At 34.5% G+C, this 14,319-nt stretch overlaps 1 protein-coding gene across 1 annotated transcript in view; it reads left to right on the forward strand.

Moving 5' to 3' along the window:
- PCDH11X (protocadherin 11 X-linked) overlaps positions 1–14,319 on the forward strand; it is a 724,020-nt gene that overhangs the window by 55,430 nt on the left and 654,271 nt on the right.

Consider the following 14,319-nt stretch of genomic DNA (forward strand, 5'->3'; position numbering starts at 1 on the left):
GACCTTTAATGAGCAGCTATTTTATGTCAGGTAATGTGCTAGGTACCATACATATGTTAGTTCTTTATCTCAGAGAGGTTATAACATTGGTAAGTGGCAGAGAGATGGTCTACAGTTAAGTCTGATTGACTCTTAAGTTCTCCTTCCACTATACTACATCACAATTCTGGCAGATCTATGGTTCCCCAATCTCCTGGTTTGAAGTCCATAGGCCCTTCCCTTTTAGCACTACCCTATTAAATTTCTCCTCTGCTCTATAAATCAACATAAAGTTCAATTATATTTTCCCAACACTCTTTGCACCTTCCTAGATGCATTCCCTTCTATTTAAGCTCAGGCGGATAATCTTGTATACTATTATTTTTATTAGATTTTCATAAAGTTGTCAAGCACTACATTCATTCTAGAAGCTACTGTTATTAGTGGATGTTTGCCATGGGGCATAATTTCCTATGAACACATCAGTTGGGAAATGCAAATAGCATAGACAAGGAAGTCTCTTTACTTTCATATACTCCCACTTCTAACATATGAACCCAGGACCAACTCTGAAGGCAGTAGTTATTCAAAAAGTTTTAATTGAACTTTCGGCAGGTATTGTGCTGCAAGCCCCAGCTCTGTTTTCCATTCTGCCTTTGCAATCTTTAAAATACAATATGATTCTAATGTCCTGCAGTTTGGTAAGCCACAGGATGAGTTTGATAGAGGCGGGAATATATATGCATCACCAAATCTAACTATAAAGTAATTTTGACATCAATTTATAATGAAAAGGAGCATTTTGATACATCAAATATAGCTATGAATTTCTACCTAGCTTGATTAGACTTATTGGTAATGACCAGAAATATATATATCAAATATGGATCACCAGATATCTATAAAAGGTAAGGAAAGTTATGAATTCAAACACAATATGAATTTTCAATTTAGTCAGTTAGAATTACTAACTTTTGCTTATATAACATAAATTGGAAATATATTTTATTTCTGGATTGTGCTTTCTAATTTAACTATTTAATTCATATGTAACAATTGCAACATTAATTTTTAATATTGTCAAATATATACAATGCCGTAATATAAATACATTTTGGTCCAAAGAGGCAAAGTTCATCATTTATTTAGGAAGCTGCATTAACTCCTTACGATCACTTAGGGAACGTACATCAAATGCCTGTGCTACATTAAGTTCTAGAAATTAGAATTTGTAAAAAGGAGAAAAGGAGGGAAGGATTAATTCGAGGGAAATTCTGTGAGTGCTTGCTAGGTGCCAGGCGTAGTGCTAGGCACACTGAAAAACATGGTGTGATGGGACACGACTGGGCTTTAAAGACACCTTTTTTTTCCAAATCTGGATTTGCAGGTTTCAGCTATATGGTCTTTATCCTCTTTGAACCTCAGCATCTTCATCTTTCCAGTGATATCAAGATGTCTAATCAACAGGATCATGAGGAGTAAATGAGATAATATATAAAAATGTACATAGCACAGCATAAAGGAGACAATAAGTATAAGTCTTCTACATAGATGAACTCATCTAATCTTCTTATAATATTGTGAGCTAGATATTATTGGTATCGTACTCATTTTAAAGATTGAACTCTCAGAGAGCTCAATAATTTGCCCCAGCCCAATTTAGCCAATTTATTGTTCATTCTCCTGTACCAAAGCTATCTCAGATAAACAGTCTAGGTGATTCTACTTTATTAACTGCTTAATTAGAGCTCACTTGCATGGTAGCAATGTTGCTTCCTAAACCCTGCCATGTGTGTTCTTTATGGGAGCCTGAGTAGAAATATTGAGTATAGCTCTGGGCAGTAATGTAACTTTAAAGCCTTTCCAGTTGTAGGTGAATATAGTTTTAAATATAGCTGATATAAAGTTTTGTCTTCTAATGATAGTGAAAATTATTGACAATATTGACTAAGTGGTAGAATCATAAAATGTCAGATGAAGATAAGAGTCAGAATGTGTGCATGACTCGCCCAAGGTTATTCAATTGGATTTTAGTAGAATCAGGTGATGAGCGTTTTTTTAGTTCAGGATTCTTACCACTGCATACACATTCTATTTACTATGTGACAACACTGTAACAACTGTATGAAATGGCATTGAATACTATTAAAATTAAGAAAAAGTGAAGCTAACAAAAATAATACCATTCTAGGAGCCAGACCATTGTTGTGGTTTAGCTTTCCTATCTAATTAATCTACTGTGACCTTGGAAAATCAATCATCTTCTCTGTCTGAGTCTCAATTTCTTCATGTGTCAAATGGAGATGATGGGTTATTCAGAACCTCAAATGAGATGACTTTTCAAAAAGCATTTGAAAAATGAGAACTTTACATAATTCTTACCAATACCATGTTTATTAGGGTTCTCTAGAGGGGCAGAACTAATAGTATAGATGTATATATTACGGGGAGTTTAATAAGGAGTATTGACTCACACGATCACAAGATGAAGTCCCACAATAGGCCGACTGCAAGCTGAGGAGCAAGGAAGCGAGTTCGAGTCCCCAGACCTCAACAGTAGGGAAGTCGACAGTGCAGCCTTCAGTCTGTGGTCGAAGGTCCAAGGGTCCAAAAGCTGAAGTACTTGAAGTCCGGTGTTTGAGGGCAGGAAGCATCCAGCATGGGAGAGAGATGTAGGCTGGAAGACTCAGCCAGTGTAGTCTTTCCAGGTTCTTCTGCCTGCTTTTATTCTAGCCGTGCTGGCAGCCGATTAGATTGTGTCCACTGATTGAGGGTGGGTCTGCCTTTCCCAGTCCACCGACTCAAATGTTAATCTCCTTTGCCAACACCCTCACAGACACACGCAGGAACAATAATTTGCAAACTTCAATCCAATCAGGTTGACACTCAGTGTTAACCATTGTAAGTCCACCCCTTGTCAACTGGAACCCATATACATCTCCTGAAATTATATATATACACATATATATATATATAATCTTCAAATAATTACACCTAACATAATAGAGCTATCCTTTGTATAACTAGGAACACACCAATCCCCAACTCAAATGTTATTACATAAAATTAACAATAGTTAAATGCTGATATGAAATCAATGAATCTTATGTCACATGATAAAGAAAAAAGAAAGGAAATAAAATGAAGACATTTTCTTAGTACAGGTGTATACATGCACAAACATATTGTTAACAAAATAAAGAAGAAATACTCATGACAATTATAGTCCTTGTTTCTGCAACTGGCCACATGGCCATAGCTGGTATTGATGACTACCTTCTTCTACTACCCATTCTGTATTCCCTTTGCCTTCAGCAAGCACCTCAGCAGGTCGTGGTTTTTACCTGGCGGAGTGGCGCAAACCTTTATTCCTGAAGAGTCTGGACCATTTGTAGTCCTGCCTGGATTGGGCTGTTGTAGTTTCCAATTGACCTTAATCACAGGGCATGGTAATACTAAGAGATGCCCTAAGGGGTCTCCTTTATCCCATGCATACTCTTCCTTACCTCCATTGTGGAGTAGTAGACTAATTTCATCTCTATAGTTGGGGTCAATTACCCCAGCCAACACTGTAACTCCCTTCTTAGCCTGTTGACTTAGAGGTAGGAGGAGCCCAAACTGGCCAGGTGTCAATCTTAACTTCCAGTTTAATGGAATTGTTGTTGTGTCTCGGGGTGGCAGCATTCCTCCCTCTGGAATTAAGACCTCTAGGCCAGCAGAACGTATTGTCATGGGAACAGGAAGCAAAAAACACTTCTAGTAGTTTACTAGGGGTGATGGTGAGTGGTGGCACTTCCACTTCCACCACTTCATTCCTGGACCTGTGAATCCTGGCTATGAGAGGAAGCAGTACCATATATTGGACACTGATTCAGAGCATACACAGCCTTCTGAAGAACTTTGCCCCAGCCCTGTAAGGCCATTCACCATACTATCAATCCAGCTGCTTCAGGATGCTGGGGAACACTATGGAACTAAACAAGTCTTTCAACCTGCTATACAATCAGGTTTGCTCCCTCATGAAACACTGAAATGGTGGGCCTTCAATTACAAACATCGTAAAATTTTATGCAAGTATCCAAAATGTCCAACTTATGATAATATGAGGGTGACTGTAAGACTCCTGTGTTTCTGAAATGCAACTTCCAATTCATGAACTAAATTTATACCAAGTATTTCTTAGAATAGCTCATAAGCACATGAAATCAAATTCCTTAAAACCATGGGTTTTGTATGGCACTTAATTAAGGAAACTGAGACAGCTTTCAGTGGCAAGTAAGGCCATTTCAGAAATGATAACTATAGTGATTCTCCTCCAAATTAGAAAGAGAAGGAAGAAACTGCTCTTGTGTGTCTACTCTGTGTCAGGCATACTGGGGCCTCAGGAAATGAATTAGCTTCAGAATCAGGGGACATGGGTTACAACACCGACTTTCTGGTCTTTAGCTGTTGGGCCTTGGATAAAACTGTTTTTAAGATTTCTGAGCCTTAGGATCTTTAACTCTAAAAATGGCAAAAATAATGTCAAACTCCTGGGTTTGTTGTGTGAATTAGATAACCTATGAAATGTGACTGGGATATAACAGGCACTTGATAAGCATTATGCCCCTTCTTCACCAGTTACCTCAACTAACCTGCCCAACTACCTGGTAGGCAAGTAATGTTAGCACATCACAAACAAAACTAGAAGACTGAGTTTCAGAGTTTCAGCAATTTGCTCAAGCTCAGGCAATTGGTAAGTGGCCTGTCTGGAATTTTAGCAAGATTGGCCTAACTCTGTTTCCAGTCCTCTCTTGTCAGCCTTTCTGACTCTGGAATAAGACCTCAAATGCCACTGTTCAGTGGTAGTTTATCAACTCATTAAGATTTATGTCATTATGCATGGCATTAAATATATAATTAATTATATTTTTCACATTATGTCTCCATAGGCATAGGGAGACATTATGTAAGTATCACTCTATTTTCTGAAGTACCAATAAATTACTTTAAGGGGGATGTTTATAATAAAATGATAAGAATATGACTTTTAAATGATGAGATTTTAATATTATCCATTTTACTCTACTATCACTCTATGATCTTTGAAATTATAAACATTTTATTCCATGAATGTGGATGGATACGTTACAAACATAACTCTAATTAAAATAGGTATCCCAAGATAAAATGTAAAGACGAAATTTAATTTTTACTTGACTGGTTTCAGAATACATACTACTTAGGCTCAACAGGCATACATTCATGAAAATAAATACCTAAAATACAAGACGGTATGGGTATAATTCCTATTTTTGAGTTTGAAGAAGCCATTAAGGGCTAGAGTAAATTGGGAAAGATTCGTGGAAGAGATTGAACATGATTTGGTCCCTAATGCAGGATTTGAAAAAAATGGAGAGAAAGGAAAAGTCCCAGTTGGTAGGAATTAAATAAGCTAAAACATATGTTATATTTTTGGAGCAATGTTTTCAGTTACTGTTGAGATACATTTAAGAAGATGTTAGGGCCATGCTATTGACAATTTTGTGGAGGCAATAAATAACAAATGAAAAAAATTTTTATATTTATTTTTGGAACAGTGTTTCTCATATGTCCTGCTCAAATGGGAATGTTGCATCAACCGTCTACACTTCCTCAATTCCCATTTGCTCTTCAAAACATCTTAATCTAGTCTCTATCCCCATCCATTCACTACCCATATGTCTCATGTAGTTAGCAGTGGCCTCCTATTTGCCAAACTCAATGGACATTTTTTATTTCCATCTTTCTGCTCCATTTGACATTTTTCCTCATTCATTCACTCCTTTTGAAGTTCTATTGTCTTGGCTTACATGATGATGTTCCCTTCTGATTTTTTTCGGCCTTCTGATAATTCCATTTCTTTTTCTGTGTGGTAACTTCATCTGTCCACTGCATAAGTGTTAATTTTTCTTAGAGTTATATCCTCAGCCTGTTATCATTTTATACTCTCTCTGTTGTTTTATATGTGACCTATATCCTGATGAGTTCTGATCTCCATATACAGTCCTGGCCTCTCACCTGAGATTTTGACTGATACATCAAGTTCCCCTATAAATATCCCCCCTTCACTGGTCCATGGAACTTCAAGCTCTACTCGTTCTAAATTGGATCGATTCCCTTCAACTTGCTTTTCCCAAATCTGGATTCTGACCTACATCAACTGATAGACTCACCATTCATTCAAGTCACTCAAGTTAAAAATCTCGGTAACATCCTATGCTTCCTTCTCTCCCCCTCCCCTTCATTCCAATTGTTCAACAACTTTTCTTTCTCATTTTACATTTAAAATATTTTTAAAATAATGAAAATGATAACAGATAAATATTTTGAAAATGTACTACATGCAAGGTATGGTGCCAAGAATTAAAAAAAAATATTAACTCATTTAATTTTCATATTGCAGGTACTATTTTTCCCATTTCATTTATGGCAAAAATGGAGCTTAGAAAGGTTCATTGTCTTGCTATATGTCACATAAATATTATTCACTAAAGCTGTTATCTAAATACAAACGTTTACATTCCTAATTCTGTATTCTTAAACACAAGGGTAGCATTTATTGCTTCCTATCTCTATTCCTGTATCCTATTTTAAGTTCTTTTCATGTTTTATGTGGACAATTGCGATAACTGCTTAGCTGGCATTCAACATATCTCTAATCTTTTTTCACTCAAATCAGCTTCCATACAGCCAATGAATATTCCACTTCGCTTGCAAATCTCATCATCCCACTCTTCTGCTTAAAATCCTTCATTGGATCCTCATAAGTTTCAGTATAAATACCCTATTTTTTTAGTATACTAAACAAAACTCTATGGTGTGGTCATGTGCTTACTTTTCAGCTTGAGGTCTCATTCATCCCTGGGTCATAGTTTACGCTTCAGAGATATCATATTGCTTGCAGTTTTCGACTATACAGCATACATGTTTTAGTTTCTGCAAATTCCTTCATATTTTTTATAGTGGAGACTTGCTCATTGCCATTCTATTTACATAACACGATTAAATTCCACAGAGTCGTTGTGACTCAGCTCAGGCTCCTCTATGTGTGTGTGTGTGTGTATAAAATATTAGAGTAGAAAAAAATATGATAACACATATTTTGAGATGATTAATTAAAAATTACAATGAAAAATGGAAGGCAAGTTTTAAAGTAGGCAAATCAGCTAGGAGAACCAGAAGAACATTGCATTAAAAACAAAATAAGGGATAAGGGCCAGGACTAGGGTAGTAGAGGTGGGAATTGAAAATAGGGGCTGACGAATGAGATGGTGGAGGGGATCAAGTAGAGTATAATTTCTAAAACAATTCCAAAATTGAAGGCAGTTGACTAGAGATTAGCAATTGGAGTTTGAACTAAGACAATCTGGAGTGTAAGTTCTGTAAAGAAGTAGGAGTTGAGGAGATGGAGAACAAATGTGTAGATGTTTTACATGTAAAGATGGTAAAACTTTAATTCCTTTTAACCGTGGGACAAAAGGGTGACAAGATGGGTGTGGGGATTAAATACTTTGAAATATAGGAAATAGCATATGATAAAAACTGTTATATTAAGTTGGTGCAAACGTAATCGCAGTTTTTGCCATTAAAAGTAATGGCAAAATTACTTTTAAAAATTACTTTTGCCCTAACCTAATATCATAAGTAAATGGATATTTAGCACAGTTTAACATATGATGGGGATATAGTCTGAAGGTAAAGGCAGCAGTACGACTACATATTTACATTTCATCATCACTATATAGTTTGGTGGAAGCATCCAACTATGATTGACTGATTAATAAGCAAAGAGTTTCTTCAGCTATAATTCAATTCGGATATTACATTTCTCAAAAATAACTTGTACTTGTTATTTAATTGTTGGTAATTGATCCTTTTCTGACTATAAAATAGCATAAATTAATTGCAGAAAGTGAAAAATACAGATGAATAGAGATATAATAGAGAAGAAAAGTAGAAATTACCTATAATCCTATCAACTCAATGATAATAAATGTTGCTTCAGTGCATATTCTTTCCATCTTTTTTCTGTGTGCTCATTTTTTTATTTTATTAAATACTCTTCTCAAATAAGATGTTTGATAGCTATATAATATTGCATCACATAGATATTCTATAATACATTTAGATATCCAATATTAATGAATGTTTTTATTTTTATCCTATTATAAACAAACTATAATGAACCTTCTTGAACATAAATCTCTTTGTGCACCAATCCAACAGCCAACAGTGTAATTCACGAGGAAACGCTGGAGGCAATTCCATTAAAATCTATAATAGCTAAGATCACTATTTGTTTAAAATTATTTTAGACATTCCATTTAAAACAATAGTACAGGGGAAAAGAATAAATATTAAAAAGAAAAATATAGTGCTATTTATTGTTTATAATGATCTTCTACCAAGAAACTCCAAGAAAAACTTCTGGTAGTATAAAGAGTAACAGCTTTTATTTTTTATTTTTTTGTTTATTATTATTATTATTATTATTATTATTATTATTATTATTTTGAGATGGAGTCTCACTCTGTCACCCATGCTGGAGTGCAGTGGTGCAATCTCAGCTCACTGCAGCCTCATCCTCCCAGGCTCAAGCTATTTTACTGCCTCAGCTTCCCAAGTAGCTGGGATTACAGGTGTGCACCACCATGCGCAGCTAATTATTTTAGTTTTTGTAGGGACAAGGTCTTACTATATTCCCTCGGCTGGAAGAATAGCTTTTAAAAGTCAGCTTTCAGTGATGTGTAATAAAGTCAGTAACTCTACTTCCAGAAATTTATCGTATAGATAGATAAGAAAAATATTTAAAAGCTACTGAGTTTTAAAAGATATTTTTATACTATCTCATCAGTTATCAATACTCTAGTGGATAGTCTATCATTATTAAATACCTTTCTTTTTTTATATAGTAATTGCTTTTTGTATAAAAGTAATTTATAGAGAATTCAGTTTACGAAGATTAGATTTATATATTTTTAAATCATATTTTATCCCTAATTGGAAAATAATGCATAATTAATAAAGTGTTTATCAAGACACACGATATTTTCATTTTTCTTTTTGTGATTTTTTTCCTCTGTGTCAACTCTACACATTTTTTTACTAAGGTATGAAATGACACATCAACTAATTTTTTCAGGATTTGAAACTTTTGTTTTCTAAAAACTAAACTAAATTGTGCCTTTTTCTAAGTGTGTAACTGTGCCATGGTACCATGCAGGAGAACAAAAGTCTGCCCAATTTATTGTGACTTTTGCTGCATAATTTCTATGTAGATTAAACAAGTTTATAATTCACTTGTTCTTAGACTTCATACATAAAATTAGTCACTTGTCATTTATATACCTCAAAATTACTGCTTCAGAGAAATCATGTAGAAGCATCACGGAGGTTATGGCTTTCTATGTACATATAAGATCTTTATATTTGAGGGTCATATTTAAAGACTAAAAAATTATAATGTAGTTGACGCATATATTCAAAATTGTGATAGAGAAGACATTTTTAGCCTACAATTTGCTCTAGAAGATAACGTCAACTTACTACAGATAATATGTAGAGGTAACTTTTAACCTTATGTTAATCAAATTCAACATATTGAAATATTTGTTTCCTATACTGCATATGCGCAGTGAAACAAATAAGCAATTACACACTGAGGATTCTTTAGCATTTCCCATTTTGTTTTAATTTAGAGTACACATGATTTCACCTGTCACTATTAGAATAACAGAAACAAGCTCAATCATCAGTGGCCCAATATATTAACCACTTTGATAAAAGTGACCTTTTGTTTGATCAACGTCTAGTCCAGAGATTCCCAACACTGGCTGTGCATTAAAATTGCATTTGGAGGTCAGAATCTACCCCAAGAAATTATAATAGCGGTCTGAGTTGAAGCCTAGCTATCTTTGTTTTATATCAGCCTGACAGGTGATTTATATAAGCAAACAAGGATGATAATCACTGAACATAAGCATACATGTATCTATTAATTGAGTTATTATTTGAAATATTACCCATTAATAACCTTATACTCACTAGACTGAGCATTTGAAAGGCAAACATAATGCCTTTATTAGCTTTGTATTCCTAGTAACCTGCTTGGTTTTCAGCACATAGGCACTCAGGAAAATTAACTAATTAATTAATTATGGTCATATGAACTCATTAAATTAATGAAGAATCATGGCATTTGTTAGATTCGTAGGTAGTGACAAACAAAATGTCTGTGAAATTCCTTTTTAAATATCAAACACAAAACCACTTTGAAACAAATTTTTGTTACTCTTTTACTCTTTCTTTCAAAGAAGGATAAATCACTTGAGGAAAACAAAAAATAATTTTTGCTAGAAAGATGTTTTCACCAATAATGTGCTAACGAACACACTGTTTGTGGCCAAGGAATAAAATTTAGGTAACTCTGCCAACTTAATGCCATACAGACAATATATAGTTTGTAATGCTATTTTTAAAATAAAATGACATGACTAGTGAAAGTATAAAAATTATATGTACTACCACACTATTTACACTAGTACACTATTATAATTCTAAAACATAAGCAGTTATTACAGTGATTTTAGTGTTTTTGTAAATAGTTGATCTTCAGTTAGAGATAAGGTGAATATGGTATTTATTTTTTATTTGCTGAGTGGATTCTAAATTTCTGTTACTTCCCCAAAGAGCTACCATTGGTACACACAGGCATGTACATGATATACACCACCCTCAACAAACACACACAAACACACACACACATACGCACCCACAGAGAGAGAAAGAGAGAGAGAGAGAGAGAGAGGCTGGCATAAATTTATTTTAATAGACCAATATGTGGTCTGTTAAATACATATTCAATGATCTTAAATACTACCAATGGTTTTCAATTTATATTTTAAAAAATCAATTTTAATATATTGCCAATGTCAAGGACAGCCATATGTACTTTAGTTATTTCTTTAACAGTTTTTCAAACAATCACAGTTATGTAATTCCTTTTTTTAACTTTTATGTAAGTTCAGGGGTACAAGTTCAAGTTTGTTACATAGGTAAGCTTGTGTCATGGGGGTTCGTTGTACAGGTTATTTCATCACCCAGGTATTAAGCCAGTAGCCATTAGTTGTTTTTTCTGGTCCTCTCCCTCCTCCCAACCTCCACCCTCTGAAAGGCCCCATTATGTGTTGCTCCCCTTTACGTGTTCATGTGTTCTCATCATTTAGCTCCCTCTTATTAGTGAGAATATGCAGTGTATGGTTTTCTATTCCTGTGTTAGTTTGCTAAGGATAATGGCCTCCAGCTCCATCCATGTCACCGCAAAGAACATGATCTTGTTCTTTTTTATGGCTGCATAGTGTTCCATGGTATACACGTACCACATTTTCTTTATCCAATCTATCACTGATGGGCATTTAGGTTGATTCCATGTTTTTGCTATTGGAGATACCCTAGGCAATACCATTCAGGACATAGGCACGGGCAAAGATTTCATGATGAAAATGAGAAAAGCAATTGCTACGAAAGCAAAAATTGACAAATGGGATCTAGTAAACAAAAGAGCTTCTGCACAGCAAAACAATCAAGTAAACAGAAAACCTACAGAATGGAAGGAAATTTTGCAAACTATGCATCCAATAAACATCTAATATCCAGCCTCTATAAGAAACTATAAGCCTCTATAAGGAATTAATTACCAGGAACAAAACAAACAATGCCATAAAAAAGTGGGCAAATGAAATGACCAGACACTTCTCAAAAGAAGACTTACATGTGGCCAACAATCATTTGAAAAAAATCTCAACATCAAAGATCATTAAAAAAATGCAAATCAAAACCGCAATGAGATAGCAACTCACACTAGTCAGAATAGCTATTAATAAAAGGTCAAGGCCAGGCGTCGTGGCTCACACCTGTGATCCCAGCACTCTGGGAGGCCGAGGCAGGTGGATCAACTGAGGTCAGGAGTTTGAGACCAGACTGGCCAACATGGTGAAACCCTGTCTCTATTAAAAATACACAAATTAGCCGGCATGGTGGGCTGTGCCAGTAATCCCAGGTACTTGGGAGGCGGAGGCAGAAGAATTGCTTGAACCCGGGAGGCGGAGGTTGCAGTGAGCCAAGATCGCGCCATTGCACTCCAGCCTGGATGACAGAGTGAGACTCCATCTTAAATAAATAAATAAATAAATAAATAAATAAATAAATAAAGTCAAAAAATAACAGATGCTGGTGAGGTTGTGAATAAAAAGGAATGTTTCTATACTATTTGTGGGAGTATAAATTAGTTCAGTCACTGTGGAAGACAGTGTGGAAATTCCTCAAAGACCCAAAGACAGAAATACCATTCAACCCAGCAATCCCATTACTGGGCATATACCCAAAGGAATATAAATTATTCTATTATAAAGACACAGTTATGTAATTCTAAAACAAATTGTACAAAACATTCAAGATAAAATAGAAAATGGCACATTATTAAAGCTATTTTATTTTAATAAGAGTTATTTTTACACAGTCCTCTTCAAAACAAGCTATTTGAAATAAGTTTTGCTCCAAAATGTGTATCCATTAAAGCAGAGTCAAAATTTGATTGCTCTCAGCCAGCATACTTTATTGGAAAAAGTATATTTAAAATGGTATAAAGAAAAGATAAAAGATAAAAAGGTAAAGGATTGTGAAGAATTCAATGCTGCTATCTGCACGTACTTTGTAAAAATATCAACCTCTCCTTCCTGATGCTCTGTCTCTGTCACATTTGGTGGCTCATATGTTGTTAATATGTCTCACTTCCTAAACACTTCAGTAGTGAGAGACCCAGCTTAATGCATCCAATGGAAAATCCATTAAAATATATACGGCATCCTCCGTGTTGAAAGGATTCTCTTAAAGATCTTACAGTGGTTTACTGATTTAAAAATATCTTCCTGTTATAACAAAAGAAGGTGTAGGCATTTATTATGGCTTGCTGACTTCAAAGGAGAGCAATTCAGGCTAAAAATTTTTTATTTAAATTTAGCTTTTTTTAGATGCCTCCTTAGATTCAGAATCTTATCGGCATTGCCTAATAAGTAGTTGAAACTTTCAGTTCAACAGAGACCTCGGAAATTGATATATCACATCAGTGTTTTATTTTGTCTGTAAATGTGGCATATTAAATTATTGGGTTGTCTGATGTTTTTTCTCAGATTTATTGAGGTATAATGCACAAATCAAAACTATATTCAAGTTGTACAATGTGATATTTTGATATACCTATACATTGTGAAATGATTACCACTATCAAGCTAATTAACATATCCACAACCTCATAGTTACCTTTTTTTGTGTGAGATTGAGATCGACTCTCTTAACAAATTTCAAGTACTCGATACAGTATGATTAATTATAGTCATCATGCTGTACGTTAAGTCTCCAGAACTTTAGATTCCCTGTTTTATAACACGTGCTTTAGGCTTTCTGAGGGTCATTGTCCAGTAGTAATCAGCATTTTAAGCCAATTTCATTAAGATACGGTATTTATGATATATATTTTTTTGTAGCACCAGCCAGTGAAACAACGTATCTGAACTAATCCAAAAGAATTTCTAATAAGCATCTTAGCCTTTCTATCTCTGGTTTCCCTACAGGTATCACCATGATAAAATTTTACTTTACCTGAAACGATTAAAAATAACAACACTGTGTTTCCCTGTTTGGGCCTTTTTAGTTCCCAGTGAAGGTCACCTACGGTAGGGAGAGAAGAAATATGCATTCCACACAAAATATCTTACTATTTGAACCTGGTAATTCGTATATGCAGTGAAATGTTACCACCAGAAAGCTTCAGTTTTCATGGGTAAAAACATTGATCCACATATTTAAACAAGTTTATAATTCTTCATACAAATATTCACAAAAACAAAAAAGAGCATTTTCTCCAGCTTCAGATACACACCATTTGACTTCTAAAAATAATAATAATATCCTTTTGTTTGTTGATTGGTTTGTTTTTAGACCATCCAACCCCCTCAAAATAAGTTACATTCTAATGTGGGCATGTTCAAATCTTATAGGATGATCTGCAAGTACAGAAAAACATTCAAGAAGAAAAATTTGGAAAGATTTTTATATCAGATCACATTTTCCAGTATGATTGTCTAGTTGGTGAAGTTCAGCAGTGTGAAATTCCCATTGTTTTCTGTGAAAATATCTCACCATTATTTAAAATGTCATATTTTACCTTATCCACTAAACTATAAATATAATTGGTTCCATTAATAATATATAAGGCAGATTAGCTAGCTTTTTTATATTATTCATCATTATGAGATAAAACTC

Source organism: Macaca thibetana, chromosome X (genome assembly GCF_024542745.1).
Source record: "Macaca thibetana thibetana isolate TM-01 chromosome X, ASM2454274v1, whole genome shotgun sequence".
NCBI lineage: Eukaryota > Metazoa > Chordata > Mammalia > Primates > Cercopithecidae > Macaca > Macaca thibetana.